The sequence below is a fragment of the Bombina bombina genome, chromosome 7 (assembly GCF_027579735.1).
Source record: "Bombina bombina isolate aBomBom1 chromosome 7, aBomBom1.pri, whole genome shotgun sequence".
Classification (NCBI taxonomy): Eukaryota; Metazoa; Chordata; class Amphibia; order Anura; family Bombinatoridae; genus Bombina; species Bombina bombina.
In genome coordinates this window covers 629492746-629506274 of record NC_069505.1, presented here as the reverse complement: position 1 = coordinate 629506274, position 13529 = coordinate 629492746, and the positions used below count along the sequence as shown (strand labels likewise).

At 41.5% G+C, this 13529-nt stretch overlaps 1 protein-coding gene across 4 annotated transcripts in view; it reads right to left on the bottom strand.

Annotated features, from left to right (window-relative positions):
* LOC128635654 (zinc finger protein OZF) overlaps positions 1-13529 on the bottom strand; it is a 65577-nt gene that overhangs the window by 32284 nt on the left and 19764 nt on the right. For all 4 annotated transcript variants that reach the window (XM_053688742.1, XM_053688743.1, XM_053688741.1 and 1 more), the window contains one exon: positions 7527-7637. The gene's annotated coding sequence lies outside the window, so the exon portion shown is untranslated. The remainder of the gene's footprint in view (positions 1-7526; positions 7638-13529) is intronic.

Below are 13529 nucleotides of genomic sequence, written 5' to 3'. Positions count from 1 at the left end.
ACGTTACTAATAGCAGATTCAGACACCAGTAGATCTGATATAAACGCTTCTTCATAAGTCTCAGGGACGCTGCTCGCTCTGCTGCACCTAAATCTGAGTCACTTATTAACCGTTTCTTCCCCAGGGGTAAGTTTAGCTGTACGTTACTAATAGCAGATTCAGCACCAGTAGATCTGATATAAACGCTTCTTCATAAGTCTCAGGGACGCTGCTCGCTCTGCTGCACCTAAATCTGAGTCACTTATTAACCGTTTCTTCCCCAGGGGTAAGTTTAGCTGTACGTTACTAATAGCAGATTCAGACACCAGTAGATCTGATATAAACGCTTCTTCATAAGTCTCAGGGACGCTGCTCGCTCTGCTAAACCTAAATCTGAGTCACTTATTAACCGTTTCTTCCCCAGGGGTAAGTTTAGCTGTACGTTACTAATAGCAGATTCAGACACCAGTAGATCTGATATAAACGCTTCTTCATAAGTCTCAGGGACGCTGCTCGCTCTGCTGCACCTAAATCTGAGTCACTTATTAACCGTTTCTTCCCCAGGGGTAAGTTTAGCTGTACGTTACTAATAGCAGATTCAGACACCAGTAGATCTGATATAAACGCTTCTTCATAAGCCTCAGGGACGCTGCTCGCTCTGCTGAACCTAAATCTGAGTCACTTATTAACCGTTTCTTCCCCAGGGGTAAGTTTAGCTGTACGTTACTAATAGCAGATTCAGACACCAGTAGATCTGATATAAACGCTTCTTCATAAGCCTCAGGGACGCTGCTACGCTCTGCTGAACCTAAATCTGAGTCACTTATTAAACCGTTTCTTCCCCAGGGGTAAGTTTAGCTGTACGTTACTAATAGCAGATTCAGACACCAGTAGATCTGATATAAACGCTTCTTCATAAGTCTCAGGGACGCTGCTCGCTCTGCTGCACCTAAATCTGAGTCACTTATTAACCGTTTCTTCCCCAGGGGTAAGTTTAGCTGTACGTTACTAATAGCAGATTCAGACACCAGTAGATCTGATATAAACGCTTCTTCATAAGTCTCAGGGACGCTGCTCGCTCTGCTAAACCTAAATCTGAGTCACTTATTAACCGTTTCTTCCCCAGGGGTAAGTTTAGCTGTACGTTACTAATAGCAGATTCAGACACCAGTAGATCTGATATAAACGCTTCCTTTCATAAGTCTCAGGGACGCTGCTCGCTCTGCTGCACCTAAATCTGAGTCACTTATTAACCGTTTCTTCCCCAGGGGTAAGTTTAGCTGTACGTTACTAATAGCAGATTCAGGCACCAGTAGATCTGATATAAACGCTTCTTCATAAGTCTCAGGGACGCTGCTCGCTCTGCTAGCACCTAAATCTGAGTCACTTATTAACCGTTTCTTCCCCAGGGGTAAGTTTAGCTGTACGTTACTAATAGCAGATTCAGACACCAGTAGATCTGATATAAACGCTTCTTTCATAAGCCTCAGGGACGCTGCTCGCTCTGCTGCACCTAAATCTGAGTCACTTATTAACCGTTTCTTCCCCAGGGGTAAGTTTAGCTGTACGTTACTAATAGCAGATTCAGACACCAGTAGATCTGATATAAACGCTTCTTCATAAGTCCTCAGGGACGCTGCTCGCTCTGCTAAACCTAAATCTGAGTCACTTATTAACCGTTTCTTCCCCAGGGGTAAGTTTAGCTGTACGTTACTAATAGCAGATTCAGACACCAGTAGATCTGATATAAACGCTTCTTCATAAGTCTCAGGGACGCTGCTCGCTCTGCTGCACCTAAATCTGAGTCACTTATTAACCGTTTCTTCCCCAGGGGTAAGTTTAGCTGTACGTTACTAATAGCAGATTCAGACACCAGTAGATCTGATATAAACGCTTCTTCATAAGTCTCAGGGACGCTGCTCGCTCTGCTGCAACCTAAATCTGAGTCACTTATTAACCGTTTCTTCCCCAGGGGTAAGTTTAGCTGTACGTTACTAATAGCAGATTCAGACACCAGTAGATCTGATATAAACGCTTCTTCATAAGTCTCAGGGACGCTGCTCGCTCTGCTGCACCTAAATCTGAGTCACTTATTAACCGTTTCTCCCCCAGGGGTAAGTTTAGCTGTACGTTACTAATAGCAGATTCAGACACCAGTAGATCTGATATAAACGCTTCTTCATAAGTCTCAGGGACGCTGCTCGCTCTGCTGCACCTAAATCTGAGTCACTTATTAACCGTTTCTTCCCCAGGGGTAAGTTTAGCTGTACGTTACTAATAGCAGATTCAGACACCAGTAGATCTGATATAAACGCTTCTTCATAAGCCTCAGGGACGCTGCTCGCTCTGCTAAACCTAAATCTGAGTCACTTATTAACCGTTTCTCCCCCAGGGGTAAGTTTAGCTGTACGTTACTAATAGCAGATTCAGACACCGGTAGATCTGATATAAACGCTTCTTCATAAGTCTCAGGGACGCTGCTCGCTCTGCTGCACCTAAATCTGAGTCACTTATTAACCGTTTCTTCCCCAGGGGTAAGTTTAGCTGTACGTTATTAATAGCAGATTCAGGACACCAGTAGATCTGATATAAACGCTTCTTCATAAGTCTCAGGGACGCTGCTCGCTCTGCTAAACCTAAATCTGAGTCACTTATTAACCGTTTCTTCCCCAGGGGTAAGTTTAGCTGTACGTTACTAATAGCAGATTCAGACACCAGTAGATCTGATATAAACGCTTCTTCATAAGCCTCAGGGACGCTGCTCGCTCTGCTAAACCTAAATCTGAGTCACTTATTAACCGTTTCTCCCCAGGGGTAAGTTTAGCTGTACGTTACTAATAGCAGATTCAGACACCAGTAGATCTGATATAAACGCTTCTTCATAAGTCTCAGGGACGCTGCTCGCCTCTGCTGCACCTAAATCTGAGTCACTTATTAACCGTTTCTTCCCCCAGGGGTAAGTTTAGCTGTACGTTACTAATAGCAGATTCAGACACCAGTAGATCTGATATAAACGCTTCTTCATAAGTCTCAGGGACGCTGCTCGCTCTGCTGCACCTAAATCTGAGTCACTTATTAACCGTTTCTCCCCCAGGGGTTAGTTTAGCTGTACGTTACTAATAGCAGATTCAGACACCAGTAGATCTGATATAAACGCTTCTTCATAAGTCTCAGGGACGCTGCTCGCTCTGCTAAACCTAAATCTGAGTCACTTATTAACCGTTTCTTCCCCAGGGGTAAGTTTAGCTGTACGTTACTAATAGCAGATTCAGACACCAGTAGATCTGATATAAACGCTTCTTCATAAGCCTCAGGGACGCTGCTCGCTCTGCTGCACCTAAATCTGAGTCACTTATTAACCGTTTCTTCCCCAGGGGTAAGTTTAGCTGTACGTTACTAATAGCAGATTCAGGCACCAGTAGATCTGATATAAACGCTTCTTCATAAGCCTCAGGGACGCTGCTCGCTCTGCTAAACCTAAATCTGAGTCACTTATTAACCGTTTCTTCCCCAGGGGTAAGTTTAGCTGTACGTTACTAATAGCAGATTCAGACACCAGTAGATCTGATATAAACGCTTCTTTATAAGCCTCAGGGACGCTGCTCGCTCTGCTGCACCTAAATCTGAGTCACTTATTAACCGTTTCTTCCCCAGGGGTAAGTTTAGCTGTACGTTACTAATAGCAGATTCAGACACCAGTAGATCTGATATAAACGCTTCTTCATAAGTCTCAGGGACGCTGCTCGCTCTGCTAAACCTAAATCTGAGTCACTTATTAACCGTTTCTCCCCCAGGGGTAAGTTTAGCTGTACGTTACTAATAGCAGATTCAGACACCAGTAGATCTGATATAAACGCTTCTTCATAAGTCTCAGGGACGCTGCTCGCTCTGCTAAACCTAAATCTGAGTCACTTATTAACCGTTTCTTCCCCAGGGGTAAGTTTAGCTGTACGTTACTTATAGCAGATTCAGACACCAGTAGATCTGATATAAACGCTTCTTCATAAGTCTCAGGGACGCTGCTCGCTCTGCTGCACCTAAATCTGAGTCACTTATTAACCGTTTCTTCCCCAGGGGTAAGTTTAGCTGTACGTTACTAATAGCAGATTCAGGCACCAGTAGATCTGATATAAACGCTTCTTCATAAGCCTCAGGGACGCTGCTCGCTCTGCTGCACCTAAATCTGAGTCACTTATTAACCGTTTCTTCCCCAGGGGTAAGTTTAGCTGTACGTTACTAATAGCAGATTCAGACACCAGTAGATCTGATATAAACGCTTCTTCATAAGTCTCAGGGACGCTGCTCGCTCTGCTGCACCTAAATCTGAGTCACTTATTAACCGTTTCTTCCCCAGGGGTAAGTTTAGCTGTACGTTACTAATAGCAGATTCAGACACCAGTAGATCTGATATAAACGCTTCTTCATAAGCCTCAGGGACGCTGCTCGCTCTGCTAAACCTAAATCTGAGTCACTTATTAACCGTTTCTTCCCCAGGGGTAAGTTTAGCTGTACGTTACTAATAGCAGATTCAGACACCAGTAGATCTGATATAAACGCTTCTTCATAAGCCTCAGGGACGCTGCTCGCTCTGCTGCACCTAAATCTGAGTCACTTATTAACCGTTTCTCCCCCAGGGGTAAGTTTAGCTGTACGTTACTAATAGCAGATTCAGACACCAGTAGATCTGATATAAACGCTTCTTCATAAGTCTCAGGGACGCTGCTCGCTCTGCTGCACCTAAATCTGAGTCACTTATTAACCGTTTCTCCCCCAGGGGTAAGTTTAGCTGTACGTTACTAATAGCAGATTCAGACACCAGTAGATCTGATATAAACGCTTCTTCATAAGCCTCAGGGACGCTGCTCGCTCTGCTGCACCTAAATCTGAGTCACTTATTAACCGTTTCTTCCCCAGGGGTAAGTTTAGCTGTACGTTACTAATAGCAGATTCAGACACCAGTAGATCTGATATAAACGCTTCTTCATAAGTCTCAGGGACGCTGCTCGCTCTGCTGCACCTAAATCTGAGTCACTTATTAACCGTTTCTTCCCCAGGGGTAAGTTTAGCTGTACGTTACTAATAGCAGATTCAGACACCGGTAGATCTGATATAAACGCTTCTTCATAAGTCTCAGGGACGCTGCTCGCTCTGCTGCACCTAAATCTGAGTCACTTATTAACCGTTTCTTCCCCAGGGGTAAGTTTAGCTGTACGTTACTAATAGCAGATTCAGACACCAGTAGATCTGATATAAACGCTTCTTCATAAGTCTCAGGGACGCTGCTCGCTCTGCTGCACCTAAATCTGAGTCACTTATTAACCGTTTCTTCCCCAGGGGTAAGTTTAGCTGTACGTTACTAATAGCAGATTCAGACACCAGTAGATCTGATATAAACGCTTCTTCATAAGCCTCAGGGACGCTGCTCGCTCTGCTGCACCTAAATCTGAGTCACTTATTAACCGTTTCTTCCCCAGGGGTAAGTTTAGCTGTACGTTACTAATAGCAGATTCAGACACCAGTAGATCTGATATAAACGCTTCTTCATAAGTCTCAGGGACGCTGCTCGCTCTGCTAAACCTAAATCTGAGTCACTTATTAACCGTTTCTCCCCCAGGGGTAAGTTTAGCTGTACGTTACTAATAGCAGATTCAGACACCAGTAGATCTGATATAAACGCTTCTTCATAAGTCTCAGGGACGCTGCTCGCTCTGCTGCACCTAAATCTGAGTCACTTATTAACCGTTTCTTCCCCAGGGGTAAGTTTAGCTGTACGTTACTAATAGCAGATTCAGACACCAGTAGATCTGATATAAACGCTTCTTCATAAGTCTCAGGGACGCTGCTCGCTCTGCTGCACCTAAATCTGAGTCACTTATTAACCGTTTCTCCCCCAGGGGTAAGTTTAGCTGTACGTTACTAATAGCAGATTCAGGCACCAGTAGATCTGATATAAACGCTTCTTCATAAGCCTCAGGGACGCTGCTCACTCTGCTAAACCTAAATCTGAGTCACTTATTAACCGTTTCTTCCCCAGGGGTAAGTTTAGCTGTACGTTACTAATAGCAGATTCAGACACCAGTAGATCTGATATAAACGCTTCTTCATAAGCCTCAGGGACGCTGCTCGCTCTGCTGCACCTAAATCTGAGTCACTTATTAACCGTTTCTTCCCCAGGGGTAAGTTTAGCTGTACGTTACTTATAGCAGATTCAGACACCAGTAGATCTGATATAAACGCTTCTTCATAAGCCTCAGGGACGCTGCTCGCTCTGCTGCACCTAAATCTGAGTCACTTATTAACCGTTTCTCCCCCAGGAGTAAGTTTAGCTGTACGTTACTAATAGCAGATTCAGACACCAGTAGATCTGATATAAACGCTTCTTTATAAGTCTCAGGGACGCTGCTCGCTCTGCTGCACCTAAATCTGAGTCACTTATTAACCGTTTCTACCCCAGGGGAAAGTTTAGCTGTACATTACTAATAGCAGATTCAGGCACCAGTAGATCTGATATAAACGCTTCTTCATAAGTCTCAGGGACGCTGCTCGCTCAGCTGCATCTAAATCTGAGTCACTTATTAACCGTTTCTCCCCCAGGGGTAAGTTTAGCTGTACGTTACTAATAGCAGATTCAGACACCGGTAGATCTGATATAAACGCTTCTTTATAAGTCTCAGGGACGCTGCTCTCTCTGCTAAAGCTAAATCTGAGTCACTTATTAACCGTTTCTCCCCCAGGGGTAAGTTTAGCTGTACGTTACTAATAGCAGATTCAGACACCGGTAGATCTGATATAAACGCTTCTTCATAAGTCTCAGGGACGCTGCTCGCTCTGCTAAACCTAAATCTGAGTCACTTATTAACCGTTTCTTCCCCAGGGGTAAGTTTAGCTGTACGTTACTAATAGCAGATTCAGACACCAGTAGATCTGATATAAACGCTTCTTCATAAGTCTCAGGGACGCTGCTCGCTCTGCTAAACCTAAATCTGAGTCACTTATTAACCGTTTCTTCCCCAGGGGTAAGTTTAGCTGTACGTTACTAATAGCAGATTCAGACACCGGTAGATCTGATATAAACGCTTCTTCATAAGTCTCAGGGACGCTGCTCGCTCTGCTAAACCTAAATCTGAGTCACTTATTAACCGTTTCTTCCCCAGGGGTAAGTTTAGCTGTACGTTACTAATAGCAGATTCAGGCACCAGTAGATCTGATATAAACGCTTCTTCATAAGTCTCAGGGACGCTGCTCGCTCTGCTGCACCTAAATCTGAGTCACTTATTAACCGTTTCTTCCCCAGGGGTAAGTTTAGCTGTACGTTACTAATAGCAGATTCAGACACCAGTAGATCTGATATAAACGCTTCTTTATAAGTCTCAGGGACGCTGCTCGCTCTGCTGCACCTAAATCTGAGTCACTTATTAACCGTTTCTTCCCCAGGGGTAAGTTTAGCTGTACGTTACTAATAGCAGATTCAGACACCAGTAGATCTGATATAAACGCTTCTTCATAAGCCTCAGGGACGCTGCTCGCTCTGCTGCAAGTGGCTTCACCTGCGTTTTGCAAGGACATTGGTTGAGGACGATGACTTTGATTTATATCTCTCATTCTTCCAAAACCAACAGTAATCCATCTCTGCTTGTTCACTTCAGTGGTTCAGTGTCCTACGGAGGAATCAGACACATTATCAAAGCCCTAAAGTGCCATAAAACAACTGCAGATAAATATAACTGCAAAATATGTGTAACAACTGTGACTGCAAAACTAAGCTTACTGATTAAAGGGACAGTCTAGACAAAACTAAACTTTCATGACTCAGATAGGGTATGTCATTTTAAACAACTTTCCAATTTAGGGTTATCATCAAATGTGCTTAGGCACAAATGCTAATAACTTAGCCCTTGAAAGCCGCCTCTTATCCTGGTGAATTTTGACTGTTTTTCACATCTAGACAGCACTACTTCATGTGTGTCATAAAGATAAACATTGTGCTCACAACTGTGGGGTTATTTATGAGTCAGCACTGACTGGCTAAAATGCAAGCCTGTCAAAATAACTGACATAAGGGGCAGTCTGCAGAGGCTTAGATAAAAGGTAATCACAGAGGTAAAAAGTATATTAATATAACTGAGATAAGGGAGCAGTCTGCAGAGGGTTAGATACAAGGTAATCACAGAGGTAAAAAGTATATTAATATAACTGAGATAAGGAGCAGTCTGCAGAGGCTTAGATACAGGATAATCACAGAGGTAAAACGTATATTAATATAACTGAGATAAGGGGCAGTCTGCAGAGGCTTAGATACAAGGTAATCACAGAGGTAAAAAGTATATTAATATAACTGAGATAAGGAGCAGTCTGCAGAGGTTTAGATACAAGGTAATCACAGATGTAAAAGTATATTAATATAACTGAGATAAGGGGCAGTCTGCAGAGGCTTAGATACAGGGTAATCACAGAGGTAAAAAGTATATTAATATAACTGAGATAAGGGGCAGTCTGCAGAGGCTTAGATACAGGGTAATCACAGAGGTAAAAAGTATATTAATATAACTGAGATAAGGGGCAGTCTGCAGAGGCTTAGATACAAGGTAATCACAGAGGTAAAAGTATATTAATATAACTGAGATAAGGGGCAGTCTGCAGAGGCTTAGATACAGGGTAATCACAGAGGTAAAAAGTATATTAATATAACTGAGATAAGGGGCAGTCTGCAGAGGCTTAGATACAGGGTAATCACAGAGGTAAAAAGTATATTAATATAACTGACATAAGGGGCAGTCTGCAGAGGATTAGATACAAGGTAATCACAGAGGTAAAAAGTATATTAATATAACTGAGATAAGGGGCAGTCTGCAGAGGCTTAGATACAAGGTAATCACAGAGCTAAAACGTATATTAATATAACTGAGATAAGGAGCAGTCTGCAGAGGATTAGATACAAGGTAATCACAGAGCTAAAAAGTATATTAATATAACAGAGATAAGGAGCAATCTGCAGAGGCTTAGATACAAGGTAATCACAGAGGTAACATGTGTATTAATATAACTGAGATAAGGAGCAGTCTGCAGAGGCTTAGCTACAAGGTAACCACAGAGGGAAAAAGTATATTAATATAACTGAGATAAGGAGCAGTCTGCAGAGGCTTAGATACAAGGTAATCACAGAGGTAAAAAGTATATTAATAAACTGAGATAAGGGGCAGTCTGCAGAGGCTTAGCTACAAGGTAACCACAGAGGGAAAAAGTATATTAATATAACTGAGATAAGGGGCAGTCTGCAGAGGCTTAGATACAAGGTAATCACAGAGGTAAAAAGTATATTAATATAACTGAGATAAGGAGCAGTATGCAGAGGCTTAGATACAGGGTAATCACAGAGGTAAAAGTATATTAATATAACTGAGATAAGGGGCAGTCTGCAGAGGCTTAGATACAAGGTAATCACAGAGGTAAAATGTTTATTAATATAACTGAGATAAGGTGCAGTCTACAGAGGCTTAGATACAGGGTAATCACAGAGGTAAAAAGTATATTAATATAACTGAGATAAGGAGAAGTCTGCAGAGGCTTAGATACAAGGTAATCACAGAGGTAAAAAGTATATTAATATAACTGAGATAAGGAGCAGTCTGCAGAGGCTTAGATACAAGGTAATCACAGAGTTAAAATGTATATTAATATAACTGAGATAATGAGCAGTCTGCAGAGGCTTAGATACAAGGTAATCACAGAGGTAAACAGTATATTAATATAACTGAGATAAGGAGCAGTCTGCAGAGGCTTAGATACAAGGTAATCACAGAGGTAAAAAGTATATTAATATAACTGAGATAAGGGGCAGTCTGCAGAGGCTTAGATACAAAGTAATGACAGAGGTAAAAAGTATATTAATATAACTGAGATAAGGAGCTGTCTGCAGAGGCTTAGATACAAGGTAATCACAGAGGTAAAAAGTATATTAATATAACTGAGATAAGGGGCAGTCTGCAGAGGCTTAGCTACAAGGTAACCACAGAGGGAAAAAGTATAATAATATAACTGAGATAAGGGGCAGTCTGCAGAGGCTTAGATACAAGGTAATCACAGAGGTAAAAAGTATATTAATTTAACTGAGATAAGGAGCAGTCTGCAGAGGCTTAGATACAGGGTAATCACAGAGGTAAAATGTTTATTAATATAACTGAGATAAGGTGCAGTCTACAGAGGCTTAGATACAAAGTAATCACAGAGGTAAAAAGTATATTAATATAACTGAGATAAGGAGCAGTATGCAGAGGCTTAGATACAGGGTAATCACAGAGGTAAAATGTTTATTAATATAACTGAGATAAGGTGCAGTCTACAGAGGCTTAGATACAAAGTAATCACAGAGGTAAAAAGTATATTAATATAACTGAGATAAGGTGCAGTCTACAGAGGCTTAGATACAGGGTAATCACAGAGGTAAAAAGTATATTAATATAACTGAGATAAGGAGAAGTCTGCAGAGGCTTAGATACAAGGTAATCACAGAGGTAAAAATTATATTAATATAACTGAGATAAGGAGCAGTCTGCAGAGACTTAGATACAAGGTAATCACAGAGTTAAAATGTATATTAATATAACTGAGATAATGAGCAGTCTGCAGAGGCTTAGATACAAGGTAATCACAGAGGTAAACAGTATATTAATATAACTGAGATAAGGAGCAGTCTGCAGAGGCTTAGATACAAGGTAATCACAGATGTAAAAAGTATATTAATATAACAGAGATAAGGAGCAGTCTGCAGAGGCTTAGATACAGGGTAATCACAGAGGTAAAATGTTTATTAATATAACTGAGATAAGGAGCAGTCTGTAGAGTCTTAGATACAGAGTAATCACAGAGGTAAAACGTATATTAATATAACTGAGATAAGGAGGCAGTCTGCAGAGGCTTAGATACAGGGTAATCACAGAGGTAAAATGTATATTAATATAACTGAGATAAGAGGCAGTCTGTAGAGTCTTAGATACAGGGTAATCACAGAGGTAAAATGTATATTAATATAACAGAGATAAGAGGCAGTCTGTAGAGTCTTAGATACAGGGTAATCACAGAGGTAAAATGTATATTAATATAACAGAGATAAGAGGCAGTCTGTAGAGTCTTAGATACAGGGTAATCACAGAGGTAAAATGTATATTAATATAACAGAGATAAGAGGCAGTCTGTAGAGTCTTAGATACAGGGAAATCACAGAGGTAAAATGTATATTAATATAATAGTAAAGATAGAAAAATACCAGGGTATAGGATAATGCCCTAGAACAGCAAGGGATTAATAAACCGCACACAAAAAAAAGACTTTCAAAAATTTGTAATTTATTCCCAAGAATACAATTCAGTATATAAAAATATTTAGAGTTAACATCATAAACAATAAGGGGTTAACCAGCTAAATTACTGTTTACAACAAGATATATGATGAATCCGCTGTGGGACATACGTTAGATAGGCAATAGACACGCATAAACAGGTAGCTGCAGTCCATACAAAAGTGAACTAGATGATATGTAGAAAGCGCTTTAACGCTCATTATATGCACAGGTGAATCTCCTCTTTAGAGCAGACAGACATTCCGCAGCTATTCCTGCTGCATAGAGTCAATAGCAAGTATTATTTCTCGGTTGGAAAGCACAACATATACTTAGCTTAGATCCTCCGGTTATGTTGTGTCCACCTGTTTTCAGCTTGCAGTGATTTCTTGGCGTGTGACGTCAACATCAGTAGGAGTGGCGGAGCGTCACCAGGGACTGGGAGTGGCTGTAGAAAGGAAGCTTTTCATTGGTCAAGAGACGCCCAGTTGATTCGGTATTTCGCCGTGAACTTTGCCAAGAGTTCTGACAAAGTACGATAACAGAAAGTACTGTGTATAATCACTTCTCATGCAGGCACGTCCTTTATTGCATTCCAATAGCACACCTTTAGAACCACTCACTCCACCACCGGAGTCACATCAGCAAATCGATAGCTCACTTGGATTGTACTGCTGCATATATAAAGCCAGAATGTCTATTAAGAAACAGAAGATTCAGGGAATAGGTCTAGACTGATGCACTAGAAATCCTGACCCATGGTACAGTCGACAGGTACCTGGGTATCACAAACACATAGTGCCAACGCACGTTTCTCCCGCACCTCCAGTATGTGTTACAGAGGATCATCAGGGCATATAGAGTCCTCACCGGACTTCCTCTTTTATGCAGATACCGGATTGCTTACAGATGATTTTCCCAAGCAGCCTTGCAACACCTTAAAGCTGTATCGCCTTTAACCCTGTATACATAAAAATCACAGAGCTCTATATTGTGTGAAGAAGTAATAGTTAGTTACATTGGTTCAACCTAATTCCTAGTTACCCCCAATATTTTCAATACACACAAAAATAGATAGAATTTACCCTCTGTCCTGGCGCACACAACAAATGGATGCTTATCTCATTTTAAATAGTTATTTATAAAAAAGTGGACAAATTCAGGCTTATCATTCAAACCTTTTGGTAATCTAGTTCCAGATTGGGAACTAGATTACCAAAAGGTTTGAATGATAAACTTGAGGTAATCACAGAGGTAAAACGTATATTAATATAACTGAGATAAGGGGCAGTCTGCAGAGGCTTAGATACAAGGTAATCACAGAGGTAAAAAGTATATTAATATAACTGAGATAAGGAGCAGTCTGCAGATGCTTAGATAAAAGGTAATCACAGAGGTAAAAACAGAATTTATGCTTACCTGATAAATTACTTTCTCCAACAGTGTGTCCGGTCCACGGCGTCATCCTTACTTGTGGGAATATCTCTTCCCCAACAGGAAATGGCAAAGAGTCCCAGCAAAGCTGGCCATATAGTCCCTCCTAGGCTCCGCCCACCCCAGTCATTCGACCGACGGACAGGAGGAAAAAATAGGAGAAACCATAGGGTGCCGTGGTGACTGTAGTTAGAGAAAATAATTCATCAAACCTGATTAAAAAACCAGGGCGGGCCGTGGACCGGACACACCGTTGGAGAAAGTAATTTATCAGGTAAGCATAAATTCTGTTTTCTCCAACATTGGTGTGTCCGGTCCACGGCGTCATCCTTACTTGTGGGAACCAATACCAAAGCTTTAGGACACGGATGAAGGGAGGGAGCAAATCAGGTTACCTAAACGGAAGGCACCACGGCTTGCAAAACCTTTCTCCCAAAAATAGCCTCCGAAGAAGCAAAAGTATCAAATTTGTAAAATTTGGCAAAAGTGTGCAGTGAAGACCAAGTCGCTGCCTTACATATCTGATCAACAGAAGCCTCGTTCTTGAAGGCCCATGTGGAAGCCACAGCCCTAGTGGAGTGAGCTGTGATTCTTTCAGGAGGCTGCCGTCCGGCAGTCTCATAAGCCAATCTGATGATGCTTTTAAGCCAAAAGGAAAGAGAGGTAGAAGTTGCTTTTTGACCTCTCCTTTTACCAGAATAGACGACAAACAGAGAAGATGTTTGTCTGAACTCTTTTGTAGCTTCTAAGTAGAATTTTAGAGCACGGACTACATCTAAAT